Source organism: Macrotis lagotis, chromosome 5 (genome assembly GCF_037893015.1).
Source record: "Macrotis lagotis isolate mMagLag1 chromosome 5, bilby.v1.9.chrom.fasta, whole genome shotgun sequence".
NCBI lineage: Eukaryota > Metazoa > Chordata > Mammalia > Peramelemorphia > Peramelidae > Macrotis > Macrotis lagotis.
The window spans coordinates 109,544,097-109,563,224 of record NC_133662.1 but is presented as its reverse complement, the minus strand read 5'-3'; the positions used below and the strand labels follow the sequence as shown (position 1 = coordinate 109,563,224).

Below are 19,128 nucleotides of genomic sequence, written 5' to 3'. Positions count from 1 at the left end.
CTACATTCTTTGGAGGGCAGGTAATGTCTCAAGATGTAGAACAGAGCATGGCAAGTAGTAGGCACTTTATGCTCATTTGTTGAAATAAATGTTTTACCTGTCAGACAGTTTTTCCCAGCAAGAGCAATGTAAAGAAAGGAGTGGATTTGAGCAAAGGGCATTTTAAGGTTAGAGATGAACTTGGCTGCCATCTTTAAAATACTCAGTTAACTTGACACTAAAAGTATTTCCTATTTGGAGTTTTAATGCATATTGGATTTCCAGGAAAATAAAATTCTAATAGGATAAAGACTTATATGAACTAAGTAAAATAATTAAGAACCAGGAAAAATATACATAAAACCATGACATTGTAAACACAAAGAATAAAACAAAACTGAATGTTATGTAATTATAATGATCAAGCTTAGTACCAGAGGAAAGCTGAGAAAATGGATTTTCCCAGCTATATTAAAGAGGTGAAGGGCTAGGGGTATTGATTAATCTGGCTATCCTGCTATTTTTTCTCATTATTTTAAAATCTTTTTTTAAAGAGAAGGTTCCCAGGTTCCTGGGCAGGTAAAGGAGTATTTTTGGAGATGTTTAGTATACAAAATAAAGAATTTACACTTAAAAAAAAGTAAGAAAATGGGCACAGTAGTACAGTAACTAGTAGCACATCCCCTCCTTCCAGAAGCACTGCCTGTTGCAGCTATAATTTCATCCAAGGAGCAGAATCCTTATATAACTATCACAAACACAGAAGCATGAGTTTTTCTGAAAACCCCAAGGACCAGAACAGGGAAGCCTCCACAAATCCTGTGCTTCCTTCAAATTCTCTATCTTGAGAACTTCCTCATGACACACACATAAAAAAATACAATAAACAAAAACCTCCTCCCTTTTTTAGAGTAAATAATACAACCTTGGAAGCTATATTAGAAGCACAATTCATCTCTGTAAAGAGATGCTCCTAAATATACTATATACTTTCTGGTGGGGACAATGCAAAAAGCATCAGGAGTACAAAATGATGACTGTAACAGAAACTGAAAAGTAACTCTATATATAGTCTGGGTGACAGAGCAAAAAAAAAAAATCCCCTGGGTCGGCTTTTGTTGGGTCTTTAAAAATAGATACTTAGGCGTGCTGTATTTTTGCAAAACAAAGACTGTATTTGGAAAAATTAAATTCCTCAAACACTGAAAATTTTCACAGGGCAGCAGTTAAAATTAGATGAAATCACAGGATACAGAGGTGGCAGTTTTAGTGAAAGGGGTTTTCCCCCCTCCCTTCCTTTCAAGATTCTTCCCAAGCATTCCTAAAAATTCAATTTGCATTCCACACCATGGCCCAAAAATAATGTCTATGTGCTTACACCTCTCACAAACCAAGGGAAACAATAACAAAAACAATTCCAGAAGCTTTCTGTATACTCTTGGTCTACACCAAGGGTTTGCAAGACTCAGCCACTTGAAAGAAAAGGGGGGAAAAAAAAGACACGCCTCCACAAAATATCTCTTCTTGGGCAAGAGTATTAAAATACCAGGGGATAAACTGAACTTTTAGTTCTTGCTTGTACTGTGTGGGGAAGCACCGTGAAAATGCTTGGATTAATCGCCTCTCCTCTCCCCCAAAGGCATTAGTTATTCTAATACTTACAAAAAAAAAAGTTTGGGGACACATGTTTTAATCTTTTACATTTATATATTTTCTAGGTGTACTAGGAAAAGGGGGCAAAGGGATGGAAGGGGGAGGGGGAAAACCCCTACCAAACTTGGCTCCTGTAAAGCCTGTTCTTATCACAGTGCATGCGGCTGGGCAAGAGTAGTGTTTAAAAAGGCCTGGAGCCTGGCCAGATTAAACAAAGCTGGATTTGGGAAGAACAGCTCCTCAATTCCACATTGCGATACTGACCTATATTAACTCTCAGTCAGCTGAGCCAAGCCAGCCAGCGGGCCAATGAGGCCAGAGGGGAGGGGACCAACAGAAGCCTATGGGGGAGCCGCCACCAGGACTGGGCTCAAATGTGCTTCATATATTTTTAGAGGCAAGGAAGCAAGGGGAACAAAAAACAACATGGAAGAAAGACTGGAGAGAACAGAGCCTAACCAACTGCCTACCTCTCACTTGAGAGAGACGGCCTGCAAAACTTAAGAGTTATTAGAGACTGAAGTGCTACTTGAGGCCACTTTTGGTCCTATTAAAGAATAAACCTAGGATCTACAGAACTCCAAAGACTTATTTTTTTTTCTTCTTTTGAAATTGCAAATTTGGGGCTTTTAAAACATTATTTTGGAAATACCTTGCCTTCCTTGAGAGAGGGGAGTCGGGATGGGGAGGAAGAGAGGGAGAGAGACCAAGGCAGAGACAAACAAGGAGAAACATAGAGAAGGGAAAAGAAGGGGGGGTGAAGAAAAAAGGAAGGGGGAGAGAGAAATGAAAGGGTGGGGAAGGGAGAGAGAAAATGAGGGAAAGGAGGGAGGAGAGAGAGAGAAAGTAATTTTTTTAAAATACCATATCCACCCCCCCCTTTCAATTTTTCTTCTCCCTCCCATGGCTGTTAACTCTTACTTGTTCTGACCTACTTACAAATAGATCCAAATATCTGCAGGGGGCAGGGAGGGGAAAGAAAGAGAAGGAAGATAATCTCAAAGTATCTTCTTTATAAACTCACTTAAAAAATGTTAAGAGTGGTAGAGGAGCAGTTAAAGAGAAAAAGTCAATTAACAATGCTATATCCCTCCTTTTAGTAAATGTAATGTATAGCTTGCAAGAAAATACAAAGGCGACAGAAATTCGAAAAAAAAGTAATAAGGAAATGCACTCAGTTCACCATTATTTCATTTTGTTCTTGAATTTTTACCTTTTGACATAATTATTTCCTATGCATTCACCCACAAGCTGTTCTATATAAAGAAGGGGATGATCTAAACACTGTCAAACCCATTTCACAATCAACTTTCTTCTGATACATTTAGAAAGCAAAGGAGGAAATCTTGGTATTATAACATATAATCTTCCCTTCTAAGAAAAAACTTCACACCAAATCTTCTAGCCATCTTTGTCCGTCAAAAACTGTAAGAAGGGCCTGCTGTGCTAACACATCAATTTCCATCATTCCCACTCAACAAACACATAAACCTCTGGTTTATAAAGGGAAGGGAGAAAAAAGGCACATCCTTCCCCTGGCAAAACCCAGAAGTCTGATGACACTGAATTGGTTATTTTTTGCCATGAGCCCATTTCTCCATGGGCACATTTAGAAAAGTAGCCCTCCCCAATGCTAAGGATGTTATGATTAAGAGTAAAGATTGGCAGACATATTATTGAAGGTTGTTATCCTCCCTTAGGCCTCTGGGATTACTGCTTTCAATGACCATTATCAGAGCTCTCACAGGAACTGGGCTGCTAAATGGTTTCTCAGATGGCCTCTGAAAACTGCAACAAATGGTGAATTCTGAGGTCCCAGCTGTAGTGAACAAATGCCAGGCAGAAATTCATGCCACCCTTTTCTTCCCTTCAGTTGCTAAGCTAAAAATTTAAACAGGTGTGAATAGGTAGAGCAAATCCACCAGCAGGACATCTGAAAATCCTGATAGGCTTGCTACTAACCCCCCTCCCAAAATAATCAGACTCCTTCCACCCACAATCCCATTCCAAAGATATATTTCATGCTTAGGCTAAGTGCAAACACACACACACACACACACACACACACACACACACACACACACACACACACACTTCCTGTGTTGATTTAAAATACAGTTGCTCACTTGAAAAAGGGATCTGAGTTCTCAAAGGTAAGAACTGCCCCTACTCATTCTGGAAATAACTTCTTTATTGCAAACTTTTGGGATGAGAAAGGTGAGGTAGATAGAAAAGGGATGGCAGATTTATGAAAATAACTAAAAGATATAGAATCAAAAGGGCATGGTTGCTATTGCTATAGCTATACAAAGTTGAATTATTGGTATTGATCTAAAGACAACACCAAGATAATCAAACTATGATGCACTTTCTCTTCTCAGCAGTGTAATAATCAAAGACTATTCTAAAGGACTTGTGCTGGAAAATATCATCCAGATGCAAAGAAGGAACTATGAAGTTTGAATGCAGACCAAAACATACTATTTTCAATTTAAAAAATTGTTTTATGATTTTTTTCCCTCTCGTGTTTTTTTCTCCTTTTTGTTCCAATTCTTCTTTCATAACTTGAATAATATGGAAAATGTTTAATATATTTATACACATATAACCTATATTAGTTTGCTTTCTGTCAGGGGGAGAGAGGAGGGAAGGGAAAAAGGTAGAAAAATATGAAACTTCAGAACCTTAAAAAAAGATTGTTGAAAACTTTTCATGTAGTTGGAAAAATAAACAAATTTGAAAAAGAATTCTCCTTCAAAATAAGATTTTTAAATCCTTATGAACAATAAATAAGGCATGGCAGGGAAGCATGGATACTCTGGGGAAGAGATTAAAGCATTTTTTAAGCACATATAATATATTATTGGGCTAAAAGCTCTACAGATTATTATTTTTTCATTTGACTCTCCCAACCACATTGAGAGGTAGGTGCTATGATTATTATCCCCATTTTATAGTTGAGGAAACAGAGGTGTTAAACAGAGCATCACACTTAATAAATGTGATTTATCCAATACCTGCTAAGTGTCTGAGACTGGATTTCAACTTAAGTCTTCCTGATTCCAAAAGCCAAGCACTCCATCCACTGTGCTGCCACCTAGCTGCCTCAAGGACCAATCCTGAAGCCTGGAAAACCTGGGGTGAAACCCCCCACCTATGATTATATATATATATATATATATATATATATATATAGTCTGAAACCTCAGCTCAAGTCTCATCATTTTAGTATTCCCAAGACTAGTAAGACTATATTTTAATTTAATTTTTCTAGTTTGACCTCCTCCCACTTCTTCCCATCAAAAGGAAGAAGGAAAAAAAGAAAAAAGAAAGGGAGAAAAGAGAAAGGAAGAAAAAGAAGGGAGGAAGGAAGGGGAAAAAATAAAGAAAAAAGAAAAAAGAAAGAAAGAGAAAGAAAGGGGGAAAGGAGGAAGAAAAAAGGAAGGAAGAAAGGAGGAAAGAAGAAAAAAAGAAAAAGGGAGGGAAACAGAAAGGATGAAAGAAAAAGGGGAGGAAGAAGGAAGAAAGGAAATAAGCAAGGAAAGACAAACTCCTGCATCATCTAAATACAAGTCAAGCAAAAACGTATTAGTCTATCACCTCTCAAACAAATCAGGCAGAGAGAAAAAAAAGGATGTTTTTCTATCAGGTGGTCCCCACACTAACAAATTAAAAATATGGACAGCCCCCTACAACCTCACTTAGGCAAACCAGATGACACAGCAACTATGTGTTGGAGTGCTAAGACTTTTGAGGGGCCCTCTGTCTTCTCCCTATCCCCCCCCCCCCACACACACACAGAGGAACCACAGCTTTAGATGTTAAGTGGATTTGCCCAAGGTCACAGAACTAGTCATAGTGAATCTGGTACTAGCCGCCAAGTCTCCTGACTACTTGGGGAGACATTCCTTCCACAGACTGAGAACCTTAGCCTGGGTTGTTCCAAAACCTCTGGCCCCAGAAACACAATATGCCTCTTGCTTCATTTGGTTCCCAGTTCTATTCCAGTTCTATCTTTTCTTTTACTGTGTAACAATCAATAAGGGCTGAAATCAAACAGAAAGAAGATTCTAACCTGAGTTTTTGTTTACTTCCAGAGCCCAAGTTATTATTTCAAGCTGCTAAAGAGCTATGAGTAAATAGTGCCCGGGCAACTTTTCATGCACTGTTTCCTGAATTCCTGACCCAACCATGAACTTCAGGCTGCATTTTAATATGGGTTGAGTTCCTGCCTTTGCACGATTATTCAGAACTTGGGGCTCTGAATGCCCACAGCCCTCTCTCCCTCCCCCCTCCCAGAATTTACAGACCAAAGAGTCGAAATTCTGGGGGAGAAGATGAAATGGTGGAGGAGAAGGCAAAGGGGAGGGAGATTGGGGGGTGAACCAAAGGAGAAGGGAGAGCACCAGTTTCAACACATGGGATTCCACTGTTGTCCCTGAGGGAGGAATTCTATTTCTAGTACTCAATGTTCTCAGACTTGCTTGTAAATTGAAGACTTTCTGAGTGGAGCAGAAAGATTAAACAGCGTCCATTGGCCACTTTTCAAATGTATTTTCAGATTAGGATTCCATCCCTTCTGAAGGAAGTATCTGCCCAAAAATGTTGGGTTTTACAGTTAAGCATCACGGTACAATTGCTACTGACTCCTAAGTTTCCCCTCACTGTTTTTACTCAATACACACCCCATCCCAACATAGATGATTATCCAAATGAAGCCGAGATAAAGCTTTCTTTCCTTTTTCTCATTTCAACTCCTCACTCAAGAGTGATAGGGGAGGGAGAAAGTGTGGGTGTTTTATGCCATTTTCATAATAAAAATTTTAACCTAGTTAGTAAATGAAAAAACCAAATTCCCTTTAGGAAACCAGCCACTCCCAAGCCTGAGAACACAGAAAACCTCAGAAAACACTAAAATGAATTTTAATTACAGTTTAAAACATTAAAAAAGCAAACCATAAGAGAAAGGAATTTTCTGTCTGCCTCTCTGATTTAAAACACACCCTGCTCTTTTCCTTCCTCAAGCTTTTGCTGCCTCATTTTTCAGCTTGGCTCATGGTAAGTAAATTGCCCTTTTTCTCCATAAATTTGAGTGCCCAATATAGTTTCTCACCTTTGGGACTTGAAAGGAAAATAGGTTGTTTTGGTTGGCAAACACCAAGCACTTTCAGTGGTAGCAATGAGCACACAAAAGGAAAAATGCTTAAGAAAGCAATTCCTGTCTGTCAAACTGGCCTACTGACAGGGAACACTGGTACCATTTAACTATAATTCTCCATCCTCTGGCCTGGCCACAAAGTTATTTATGCCCACAAATCTGACTGGCCATTCCCCTATAGTATTATTCTTGTTATGGCCTTGTTATGTTAAGAGAGGGTATTTAGTAGGGACATTCTGATTATGGTGATTCAAAGTAAACCTTTCAAATCAATCACTACACCAATGGTCTTGGTACTGTGAAATGCACTGGATATAAAAGAAACAAAAATGAGCCATCATTATCCTCAAGAAATTTTTACTCTATCAAGAAGAGCAACATATATAAATGTTGGGAAATATTTAAAATCAAAGTAGCTGGGGGGGTAAAGAGGGTAGAGATGAGGTGAGGGTAGAGATGAGGTAAAGGTAGAGATGAGGTAAATCATGAATTACTTTAAATGACAGAGTAATTTGTATTATATCTTAAAAGGCAAGAGGGAGCCATTGAAATTTTTTGAGGAAGACACAGTCAGACCTGTGCTTTAGGAATATCAATTATTAGCACATTGCCTAGTATACTATTGTTTTTTAATTGTGTTTGATACTTCATGATCCCATTTGGGGTTTTCTAGGCAAAGATACTGTGAGTGTTTTGCCATTTCCTTCTCCAGTTCATATTTACAGATGAGGAAACTGAGGCAAAGAGTGAAGTGACTTGCCCAGGCTCACACAGCTAGTAAGCATCTGAGGCTGTATTTGAACTCATCTTCCTGACTCCAGGGCTGGTGCTCTATCTTCTGTGCCACCAGCTGCCCTAGGGTAGAATGTTGCAGGCACTCAAATATTTACTGGCTGATGGCTAGATAAATGGAGAGGATATTTGGGAAAAGGAGACCAATTAAGGATTGCTTGAATTGGAAAATTCTGAGCTAAAATCAAATGGTGCCCACACTAAATCTAGCCCTAATAGGGTAAACCCTCAGAACAGATGGCCACCAGATTGCCCAGGTTGGGGAAAAAAAACAGTGCAAATTACAATTTCTCTATTGATCAGAACTGTAATCAAACCGATTGAGTGACCCTTTCAGCAGGGGCAAAAATAAGGAGGCTCAATCTCAAACTTTTAAAAGTTATGGCAAAGACCCCCAAAAAGATGTTGAGGGTCAGGGGTGGCTAGGTGGCACAGTGGAGTCCTGGAGTCAGGAGAACCTAGGTTCAAATCAGGTCTCAGACACTTAATTACCTAGCTGTGTGGCCTTGGGCAAGCCACTTAACCCTATTTGCCTTGCAAAAAAAAAAAACAAACCTAAAAGATGTTGAGGGCCTTAAAGGGGGACACTCATCACCCAGGCTTTGCTAGGTGGAAAGTCACTGGTCCAAGAGAGTCAAGTGAATCACTGGCAGTACCACAAGTCCAGAGGAGACTTGGATCCTAAACCTGGCTCCATTCCTACTTAACCACTATGATCACATTATAGAGGTCACAGAATCTCATTTTTAAAGCTGGAAGGGACTTTAGAAAACTATCCAACCCCTTCACCTGACAGATGAGAACTCTGAGACTTAGAGAATGTTTAAGAGATTTGTCCAAAGTAAAAAAAAGCTACTAAATAGAACTTTTGTTGCTGTTGAGTTCTTTTGATTCTTCATGGACCACATTGTCCATTTGGTTATCTTGGCAAGAACATAGGAATGATTATGGCAAACAGAAATTAAGTGACTTGCTCAGAAACATGTAGCCAAATTTGAACTCAGATCTTCCCGCCTCCAGGACCAACACTATCCACTCTATCCAACACTCTGGCCACCTCCAAGTAGAACTAAGACTTCAAACTCAGGCCTTTGACTCCAAATTCATTATTCTTTCCACTATGCCTGTTAAGTCATAATCAAAATGCTGTCAAGGTAAGACTCTTAATCTCAAGTTTCCTTTTTATTTTGTCAAGTAAGATTAGAATCGAATGACTTCTAAAGTCTCAAGTAGTAGAAATTTCCATCTTTACCAAATGATCATGGAAAAAATACTAGCTCTTAAATCAAAGGATCTGGGTTCAAAGTCTGACTCTGACCTCTGCTACCTGTGTGCCCCTGGGTAAATCAAGGTCTCTGTTTCTTCTCTATAAAATGAAGAGATTGAAAGAGATGTATTCTGTTGTCCCTTCCAAATCTAAATACTATAAAATTCCTGCTAAATTTTTTTAAGAAGTATTTTTCATAGAGATGGGGAAATGGACCTGTGATTTCATGAGTTTGGGGGATTCTCATATGAGGAAACTCCTATTAATGAAGATCAGTAACTTGCCTGCAATTTATGGGTCATAGTGAGTGTTCATATAAATAAATTTTATAGCAATGAATCCAAAAGCCTGCACGAAACTGAAATCTGGGGCAGCTAGGTGGTGTAGTGGATAGAGCACCGGCCCTGGAGTCAGGAGTTCCCCGGGTTCAAATCCGACCTCAAATCCAACCTCAGACACTTTATGATTACCTAGCTGTGTGGACTTGGGCAAGCCACTTAACCCCCCATTGCCTTACAAAAAAACTTTTTTAAAAAAGTCCAAAAAAAAACCAAACTGAAATTCCCTTTCAAAATTTTTAATCTTTAAATAAGTCCTTCCCTTTACTATCTTTTAATATTCTTTCATTCAACTTGGGCAAAAACAGCAAAAAAGACAAATTAAAACTCTGTTAGTTCCAATGTTCAGATTTAATGTTTTATACATCTATAATAAATCTCTGTCTCAATACTGTGGTTGTTTCGGTTTTTATTCATTTTGATGACTAAATGTGTCACAGGATATGATCTTGTTCTTTGACCAGGAATGAATTTCTTTCTTTTCTTCTTCTTTTTTTTTTTTTTTTAGGTTTTTGCAAGGTAAATGGGGTTAAGTGGCTTGCCCAAAGCCACACAGCTCGCTAATTATTAAGTGCCTGAGACCAGATTTGAACCCAGGTACTCCTGACTCCAGGGCCGGTGCTTTATCCACTACGATGAATTTCTTTATGCCACTTCGAGAGTAAAAGAAAATTCCATTAAGGAAAAAAAAAAACACCTGCTTGTGCACCTGATCACTTGATATTGTTTTGATTATCCATAGAACTACCTTAGAGGTGAAGCAATAGTACAATGGCAAGAGGAGTAGATTTTGATTCAAGAGAACTGGAGTTCAAATATTAGTTCTGCTCTTACCTAGCAAATCACCTTTCTCTGTGCTTCAGTTTCTTCTTAAAATGAGTTCTAACTAGATGGGCTTTAAGGTTGAGGATTATTATCAAAGAAGAGGCACCTGATGGATAGAGAACCTAAATACACCAGATTCAGACACTTGATAATAATTACCTAGCAGTGTTGCCCTTGGAGAAATCATTTAATCCAGCTGCCTTAAAAAAAAAAAGATTATCACAGAAGATCTCCAAATCTAGAGACCATCTAATCTCCCATCTCTCTCATTTCAGAACTGGAACCCAAAAGGGGAAGTGACGTGCCAGGTTCACATAAATAAAAGGAAGAGGCAGGATTTGAACTTGGATCCACCTGACTCAAAACTTAATGCTTCCACACTGTCTCCTCCCTCTGATCCTGGATTCTGGATGGAACAACTTTAACACATTTAATATTTAAAACAAAATATAAACTGTACAAGGGCAACAGGCTCTAATCAGTTCAAAAGTCCCTTTAAGTTTCTGATAAGTATACAAAGAAAACACTAAATAATGCTTCATTCCAGAACAAGGACCTGGAAGTCCAACCAAATCCCAAGAATCCCATAAGATCCACTCTCCCTTCCTGACTCCTATTCTCACCCAAGTAAGGACCACCCCCCCCCCATCTCCTCACAACCCCAATCAGCTACTACTTTTCAGCCCGGGGGGTGAGATTTGCATGGAAATGAACCTGCAAGTCCGTACTAGATTCCTGTAGAACTCAAAATGATTACAGAATAATGCTTGCACTCTAAGAACAAAAGCCTCCCGAGCAGATTAATAGCTTTCCAAGACTGGAAAGGAAAGATAGACCAGAGAGATAAATCTGGCAGGAGTGTTTATGCAAGCATATCAGCCTCCTTGGTACTGAACGTCCTGAGCAGCCTTTACAGAGGAAGTAAACAATGCCCTCTGTGTGTGTGTGTGTGTGTGTGTGTGTGTGTGTGTGTGTGTGCACGCACAGGCCTAGTTGGGATTGCCTGCTAAAGAATTCCGACTTACAGTTAAGAGAAGAACATGCGTCATGGGGTCTCCCAGACAGGAGTTACAATACTCTGTTCCCATAAAACTGACACAAACCTATATAACTTTCTCCCCCTCCCCCTCCTATATTAATCATCTGTGCCGTTAAAGAGAAGGGGCTGGAGAGAGAACAGCAGCTGGCTTCAACTCCAGGGATGTATTCCACACCTCCTCTGCAAAACAAAAGAAGCCCCCCTCCCCCAACAAAGGACACACCCACTGGGAATAAAAATGCTTTTCTGCATCTTAGTATTGGGGAGGGGTTAGGTGGACTGGGGTGAATGAGGAACGACTCAGTGCAGCAATTCTGATTTGAGATTGCATGGCTAGAGGATCTTTCTCTGGAAACTGCCTCCCCCACCCCCAATTAATGCATAGTCTCCCAAAGCTTGGGGCGGAAAGTTAGGGGAGCTAGCTAGTGTTAAAGACCAGGCTGTCAAATTCTGCCCCTGCCCCACCTTCTGAAAGTCTTCCCTTTCCTTCTCGGAATGTTTGCTCTTCTATAAAATGAAGGGTTGGGGCGGGGTCCCTTATATCAAAGACTGACCCCCCCCATCTTTCTATCTGAGCCCCATCCATAGTGATTAAGTCAGACTGGGGGAAACTTGCTGAAGGTGGGCCTTGGGCCGGGGAACCTAGAAAACATTTCAGAGCTTGGGGGCCAACCGGTGGAAGTGCCTGGAGTTGGAGGCCGGTCACGCGTGGGGCTCCCCAAGCCCTAACTCCTGCGGAGCCCATAGAATTGTTTGCATAGCTAATGTTAAATAAACTGAAGGAGTGTAAGAATTCTCTTTAGTCGAAGTTTCTCACGTTCCTACAAACTTCCCCCGGCTGCACCAGAACAAACTAGGTGTTTGTTTTTGTTCCCGCAGGAGAAAATCATCCTAGCGCAGCAGAATCTGGGAGGGGCTCACACCTCCTCCACAGCCCCTCATCCCCCTGGGGTCCATGCTCAGACTCCCTTTCCTGGTTCCTCCAGCACGAGGCTTTTTTTTTCTTTTTTGAAGAACCAAACAAAGTTACAGTTTTCCATCCAGGGGATCTAGGGACTAGCAAGCCTCCTAAAAGATCGTGATAACCCAACCTGAAGGAAGGTCTAAGTCATAGTAAGTAACTAAGACAGAAGGGAAGATGGATGACCTCTGTGTGGAACAATTAATAACAGATTTATCTCTCTCACTTTGCTCAATAAGCAAATTTCAACAAAGTTAAATATATATACTAATTTTTTTCTTAAGCATCATTTTAAAATGAGCCTGTGGTTTTCTAAAGGAATTCTACCGTGTATCTTTGAAAAAGATCATCCTCCCCAATTTATCTTTTTATCTAATTTTTTTTTCACAAAATAGACTGAAATGGTCTTTGATCTCATGGATTTGGGAACTCCCATTCAGGGATCAAATGGCAACATTATCCAAACTGTGCAACTATTTATACTCTCCTGCCCAAAGTTCACCCCAAGGGATCCTACACAAACGCTGAAGGCATCCCTCAATTGCTCCAGACGCTATATGTGGGTAAGAGGTGTACTTTTGTCAGTCAAGTCAGTTAATTAGCATTTATGTGCCAGGCTGATTGCTACGGATATAGAGGAAGGCAAAAACCAGTCCGGCTCTCAAGCTCAAATAGAGAAAACAACACCAAACTGTACAAACAAAAGATATAGATATAATAGATATAGATGACAAATTGGGGATAGTTTTCTCAGAAGAAAGGCACCAAGACTAAGTAGGACTGGGAAAAACTTGAAGGTGGGACTTTAGCTAAGTCTTTAAAAGAAGCCAGGGAATCTAAGAGTTGACAGTCATGTGCAAGGAATAACAAGGAAACCAAATAAAAAATACTGTTTGGCTTTTAATCTTTTCTAACTTGTTCCCTTTCCTACCTTTCTAAATTTCTTATACCTTGCTCCCCTCCATGTACTCAGTAATCCAGTGATACTGAATCTTCATTTTCTGTTATACAATTCTTTAATGACATTCTTTACTCCAGTCTTTAGTTACTCATTGGTTCTATGTTGTAATCTGCTCACATGTTCTTTTTCACTGTTTCTGCTTGATGCTCATCTTTAGTTCTTTGGAAGTAATAATGTCCTAGGTCTTGCTACCTAATAACAACGTTTGCATAACAATGTTTGCATTGAGAAAGTGGGCCTAGGCTGTATTGGAAAGTCCGGGGTCAGAAATTATTCTTCCTATTATTTTGGGCATTTTTTTTTTTAATTTCTCCATTCCAATACACTTTCTTCCTTTTCAACTCTGGACCCCATAGTCCAGCTGATATCATCTGTCCCTAGAGTGCATACTAGGTAAGATCCCCAGGGGTAAACCTTAAACTGAATGTTGAAATCTAAATTATTCATCTACTTGGTCTTTCCTATATGGATCAATAGATCAAACTCCTTTGATTAGAGATCTCTTTTAGGGAGGCTTGATAAATATTTTTGGGCTTGTGCCTGGTCAACACGATGTCATCTACAAACAGGATTATTTGGAGGACCTGCCTGACTACATAAAATCTCCCCTTGACCTGGATCTGCTCTGTCATAGCAGAAAATATTTTTGGTGGGTATGTCTACCAGTTCTATACCTGTCAATAGTCAGAAAGTCACTGAACAGTTAATTCAGTTGTCAATGTCTTCTAATCTTGAATATCTTGAGATCTTGAATATCTAAATCTTGATGGTCTTCTCCCACAAGATTTACCTTATTTAAAATACATATTAGAGCCCCAAATGAATAGAAACTGAACTACCTGCAAATTGAAAAGACTTTAGGCTGATATGCAGAAAGGTTGGTAGACTGGAAGAGTCTGTCAAATGCAGAAGGAAACGTTTCATCTTGGACTTTTAAAGTAACAATGCAAATTTTAAAGAGCACCCTCCAGAGCTCAATATATTACTAAACAAGTCAACCAGTTAAACAATCTTAAGAGACAAATTAAATATTTCATCAAGAGTTTCTTATAACAACCCCAAAGGAAGGGAGTATATTGTAGTTCAAACAATGCTCTTTCTGTTTAGGGTATCATTCCTATGAAAGTGGGGGAAGATGAACAAGGAAAAGCTTTTACACCTTCAAACCAGTCAAATATTTTTTATATACTATCACAAACAAGACAATAGATCCAGTCAAAGAAAGACATATGTGCTTACCAATAAAGAGCTCAAATCAGTCTACTGACTCGCCTTAAACAACTTGAATTGCAAATAATAAAGTTGTTCTGCCCTTATGGTCAAGGACAGTCTTCCCTGGAGAGAGGTTCAATCTAGGAATGGCAGAGCATGGGCTATTTCCATTTTTAGAAGTAGTGAGGGACCTCAAAATGGGATAGGGATGAGAATTAGAAATCTAGTGAGGAAGTAGAGGCTCAGGAACATGCCTCACACCTCTCCCCTAAGGAACATTCTAGAGTCTATGAACACAAACTGCTATAACATGTGAAATAAGAGAGGATAAATCCTCTCTGAGCAGAATCCATTGTTTCAAGGCTAGAATCAACAATATCAGAGGACTTTTAGTCCAATCTCTTTCATTTTTATAGATAAGGAATCCTAGGCCTAGAAAGATTACATGATTTGCCTAAAATCAATCAGATAGCAAATTGAGAAGATTTGAGAAAAGATTTAACCCAGATTCTTTGACTCCATCTCCAGTCATCTTTGTCATGGTGCCACAATACCTAGCCCTCAGGGCTACCCTAGCTAGGAACTCTCCAGTTTGAGTTTACTTACACACCTTGAAGTTAATCTCACAAGGATGATTTGTTTGGTGAGACAATGAATTCCTGAGTTGTAAAAGCAGAAAAGGATCTAATTTCTTCTTGTAGAAGAGGTAAAAACTAAACATACATTCTCTTAGGAACTACTAACTTCATCATTCCATAGCACATAAACAACAGTAAATGTGCCCAAGTGAAAGTGAAATTCCTTTCATCTTTCCAAAGCCTTGAAATCACCAAGGGTGATCTCCATGTTAAAAAAAAGTCTCTATCAGTGTTGGGGAGAAGAAAGTCTTTGCCAAGAGTTCTTCCTTCCCCGGTGGAAGCATAAAACTTAAGCCTTGGCAGAAAGGAGAATGGTTCAGTACTCTTGCTTGAGAGTGTCTGAGTAAATAAATTGCCAAGTTTCTAGTTGAATATGTGAAAGACAGCATAGTCCAAGGAAATAATGGAGTGGGGGATGGGGAAGCTCAAAGACCCTGTCTTAGTTTCAATTCTAATGAAATAACAATTACAAATCACACTTTAAAAGCATTTTCTGATATAACACTTTTGCCATAGTGACCCTGTGAAGTAGATAATGAAATATCTCCTTTTATATATGAGGAAAGTGAGGTGCAAGGAATATTAAGTGCCCAAGTTCTTCTATACATATTGCTTATCACTGAGATGATAATGAATACTAATATTCTGGGGTTTAACTAAGGAATTTTGTGCTTCAGAGTAAAACATACTTATTATGATATTATATTCATTTATATTAATTTACCTACAGTAAATCCTACTTTATGCTGAATCATAATGGGACCATGACCCAGGGTCTCAGAACGTATACACATTCTACATCAGGCTGGAAAGTCCTTAATTATGAACTTGGTATTAGACTCTCACCCAACGATCAGCCTAACTAAATTCAAAAAGATTCATCCAGAAAGATTGGGCAATGGGATACAGATTTTTCTTTCTGGTCCAGAATCTAATAAAAAACTACTACCAAAATAGTAGATGTGTTGGGGGGCAAGGCAGAGGGGAGGAATTTGTTTTTGTGGAAGAACTTGTTTGATTAAGGGTTCTATTGAAGTAATTTTATTACATCCAGAACAAAGCAAAATCTCTATGTGCAATGTGAAATGGAAGTATAAACCATTTAAAACATACATTGGACTGAGCATCATTCAAAATTGGCCGTTTTCTAGTAAATGTTCAAATTTCCAGATGGCAAGATTCTAGATGAAATCATCAAAATACCACAAAAGAGCTACATATTATTACATGCCTTCCCCTCATTAACTCACACAACACTCCTGCACATCATGGATGAGCCAAGTTATCTTCTTTACAAAAGGCAGGCTCAATGATTTTACCAAAGTTACACAAACAAAGAGCAAAGCCAAAGAGAATGTGGGCGGGAGAACGCCCAACTCTTTGTACCCCAACAATATATCAAAGGAGTCTGTTTTACATCTTTTCCCTCTGGGAGTTGCAGAGGATCTGACTAGTAATCCGTCTATGGCCCACAGTATGCGGTGGTGTTGCCTACAGCTGAAATACAGATACCAGGAAGTAAACAAGCCTATGTGTCAACAAAGGCCATACCCACCATGCAGTTACAAATAGCAAGACTTACCTGTTGAACCCAGAAGGAACACGGGCACACAGGTTTAAAAAAGCAATTACTCAATCAGGACAACTGCAGCATCCTCTCTCAGAAGTGCCTACCCCCAATGGAAACAATTATCAGATGGGATGAATCAGTGGCAGACATATCTGATGCTGGTGATCTTGCTCTGACTACTTTTGAAATTAATACAAAACAATTTACTGCAGTATAAAAAAAAGTGCTTCTTCATAAACAAAAAAATGTTTTTAAAAAGGTCATGTGACCCAGGGAATTTTTTTCCCAATTGATACACATTTATTTGTCTCTCCCTCACACTTACTGAAATAAAAAAGAAAATAAACTCATGTTATTAACATACATAATTAAAAAAAACAAACTCTTGCATTAGCCATGTCCTGTCTGGGGGACTTTTCATTTACCATTATCCCCATACAAGACTTTGTTAAAAGTCAAATTGTTCTCAAAGGAAAAATTTCTAATTAAAATATATAAAAAACCTATAGTTTCATCTTTAGTCAGATGAGTCTGGTATAACTTAGCCTAACTTTAGAGGTCTTTTACAAGGCTTTGGCTGAGATAGAAATCTTCTGATCATTTAACGAGTAGAAACCCTTTTATAGCCAGTCAAAGCTAGGAAAAAACCTAGATCTGAAAGATATCCAATTAATATATATTAAGGCACCCTAGTTGCATAGATCAATCTTTACTAAAAGTTGCACCATTAGTATCTTTTCAATTGCAGCACAGATGACTTCCCACTCAGAACAATTGTGACCCATTTGTCTAGAGGCACCAATTAATCCATTAACACTTGACTTGGTTCTGCCACAAACTAGACTTGTGATCCTAAACAAGTCACTTTTAGCTCTATGAATTGCAGGGTTAGACTATATGATCTCTCTGATTCCTCCCAGCTCTGAAATTCCATGAGGCTGTGTATGAGTAACACTTTAGCATTAGTTTATCAGATGTGGTTAACTAGACAGCAAGAAAATTCCTGAGGCTATATGACCTAGGACAGACAAAGGGAGTGGGAGATATTATAAAAAGGGGTGAAGGGTTGCCTGACAGAAAGAAGTCTATATTATAGGGCTTTGGGGGTCAACTGGGAAAAGTTAAGAGGACAAAGAAGAGAAGCCCAGAATAGAGTTAAAGGGAAAACCTCCTTTGACCAACTTTATTTAACCTAGCATTAGTTCTTCCCACAACTTTCATGTATATACCATTTCTTGTAAGTAGAATTCCTCAATCAAAAATAGAATATTTCTGATATATTATATATAAAACCAAAAGGGACCTTGGAGAGTAGCTAGTCATGAAATCATGAAATTCTTAGAGCTGATCCTAGAAAAATCCTTAGAGAAAAACCTCATTTATCTCCCTCATTTTAGGTGTGAGCCTGAGGCTTATGTTACTATATCAGGGCTATGACTTGAACCAAGGACTTATAATTTCCGGGGCCAAAGCTCTTTCAACAGTCTCATTTTCACAATGAAAGGGAAAGAGTTTAAATGCCTTGTAAGTAAAGGAATAAGGAAATTAAGTTATTGTTGCTTAAAAACTTTCCTTTTCCCTTCCCCCCAAAAGAAAATTTAAAATGATGTTACTCCTATCTATAGGATTTATCTGAAAATGATAAAGTTTTCATGAAAGAGGAATCCTAAAACTAGGAGTCTCCCAAATGGAGGGGAACTGAAGCAAGGAATATTTTCTTCAATATGGCAACTGTTCTAGAGCCATATAAGCCCATTAGTTTATGAAAGGAGAGTCAGAGAAGAGAAAGACAGGAAAAAAAGACTAGAGAAGGGGGGGAAGAAAGGAAGAGGGGAAAGTAGTCAAGGAGAGATAGAGTAAAAGAGAAGAGAGGTTGAAGAAGATGAATGAGGGAGACATAAGAAAATAAAAGGTAGTCTTTGCACTCCAAATTCAAGTCAAATGTTATTTAAGTGTATACTATGTGTTAGACACAGTTCTAAATAAATTTTAAATCTAGCTAAAGCAAGCACAGGAAAGGACTACAGAGAATATCTTATGATGCTGAGGATGGTAATTAATAATATTTATGTAGCTCTTTGTGTATAAACTGTATTATGCATATTATTTCATTTGATTCTAACAAAGACCCCATGCCATTGGTATTGTTATTATTTCCATTTTACAAAGGAAAAAACTAAACTAAGAGATTCGATGACTTGCTTGGTGGTGACACAATTTGTAAGCATCTAGGGTAGGATATTAACACAGATATTTAGGATGCCAAGTCTAATACCACCTAGCCTCCCCAACTCTGAGACAAGAAAACTGAAACTGGATCAAAATCCACATCTATTGAGTACCAACAGTACCTAGGAGCTTCAGCAAACGTTCCAAGGATAACGGGTTCAAAGGGAGCTCCAAGCAACAGCTTGTTTCCTTCCCAATGAACAGAACATATTGCTTGTACTTTCCTAGACATGAAGGAGAAATTTAGGTTTGTCATTTGGCAATGTTAACAAAAACCTAAGGGAAAGGTCATAAATTACAAAGAATAAATTTATTACTGGGGAGGAGGGTGTGGTGTTGGCAACATAAGTCATGTCTATTTTCTTTCAGGCTTAATGAATATCTCAATTTCAATGAAGAAAAAACTAAAATTCTCCAATTATTTACTATACACGTGATGCTAAGCAAGTGAATTGACTTCTCTGAGTCTCAATTTCCTATAAAATGGGGGGGGGGGGTTCTAAAGG

The 19,128-nt window shown here is 38.7% G+C and overlaps 1 protein-coding gene and 1 long non-coding RNA gene across 2 annotated transcripts in view; both read right to left on the bottom strand.

Moving 5' to 3' along the window:
- Window positions 1-19,128, bottom strand: part of FOXO3 (forkhead box O3) — a 145,972-nt gene that overhangs the window by 96,527 nt on the left and 30,317 nt on the right. The gene's annotated exons all lie outside the window — the stretch shown is intronic.
- Window positions 9,585-19,128, bottom strand: part of LOC141487773 (uncharacterized) — a 32,052-nt gene continuing 22,508 nt past the window's right edge. Inside the window, exon 2 of the long non-coding RNA XR_012468511.1 lies at window positions 9,585-16,493. This is a non-coding gene — a long non-coding RNA (uncharacterized LOC141487773). The remainder of the gene's footprint in view (window positions 16,494-19,128) is intronic.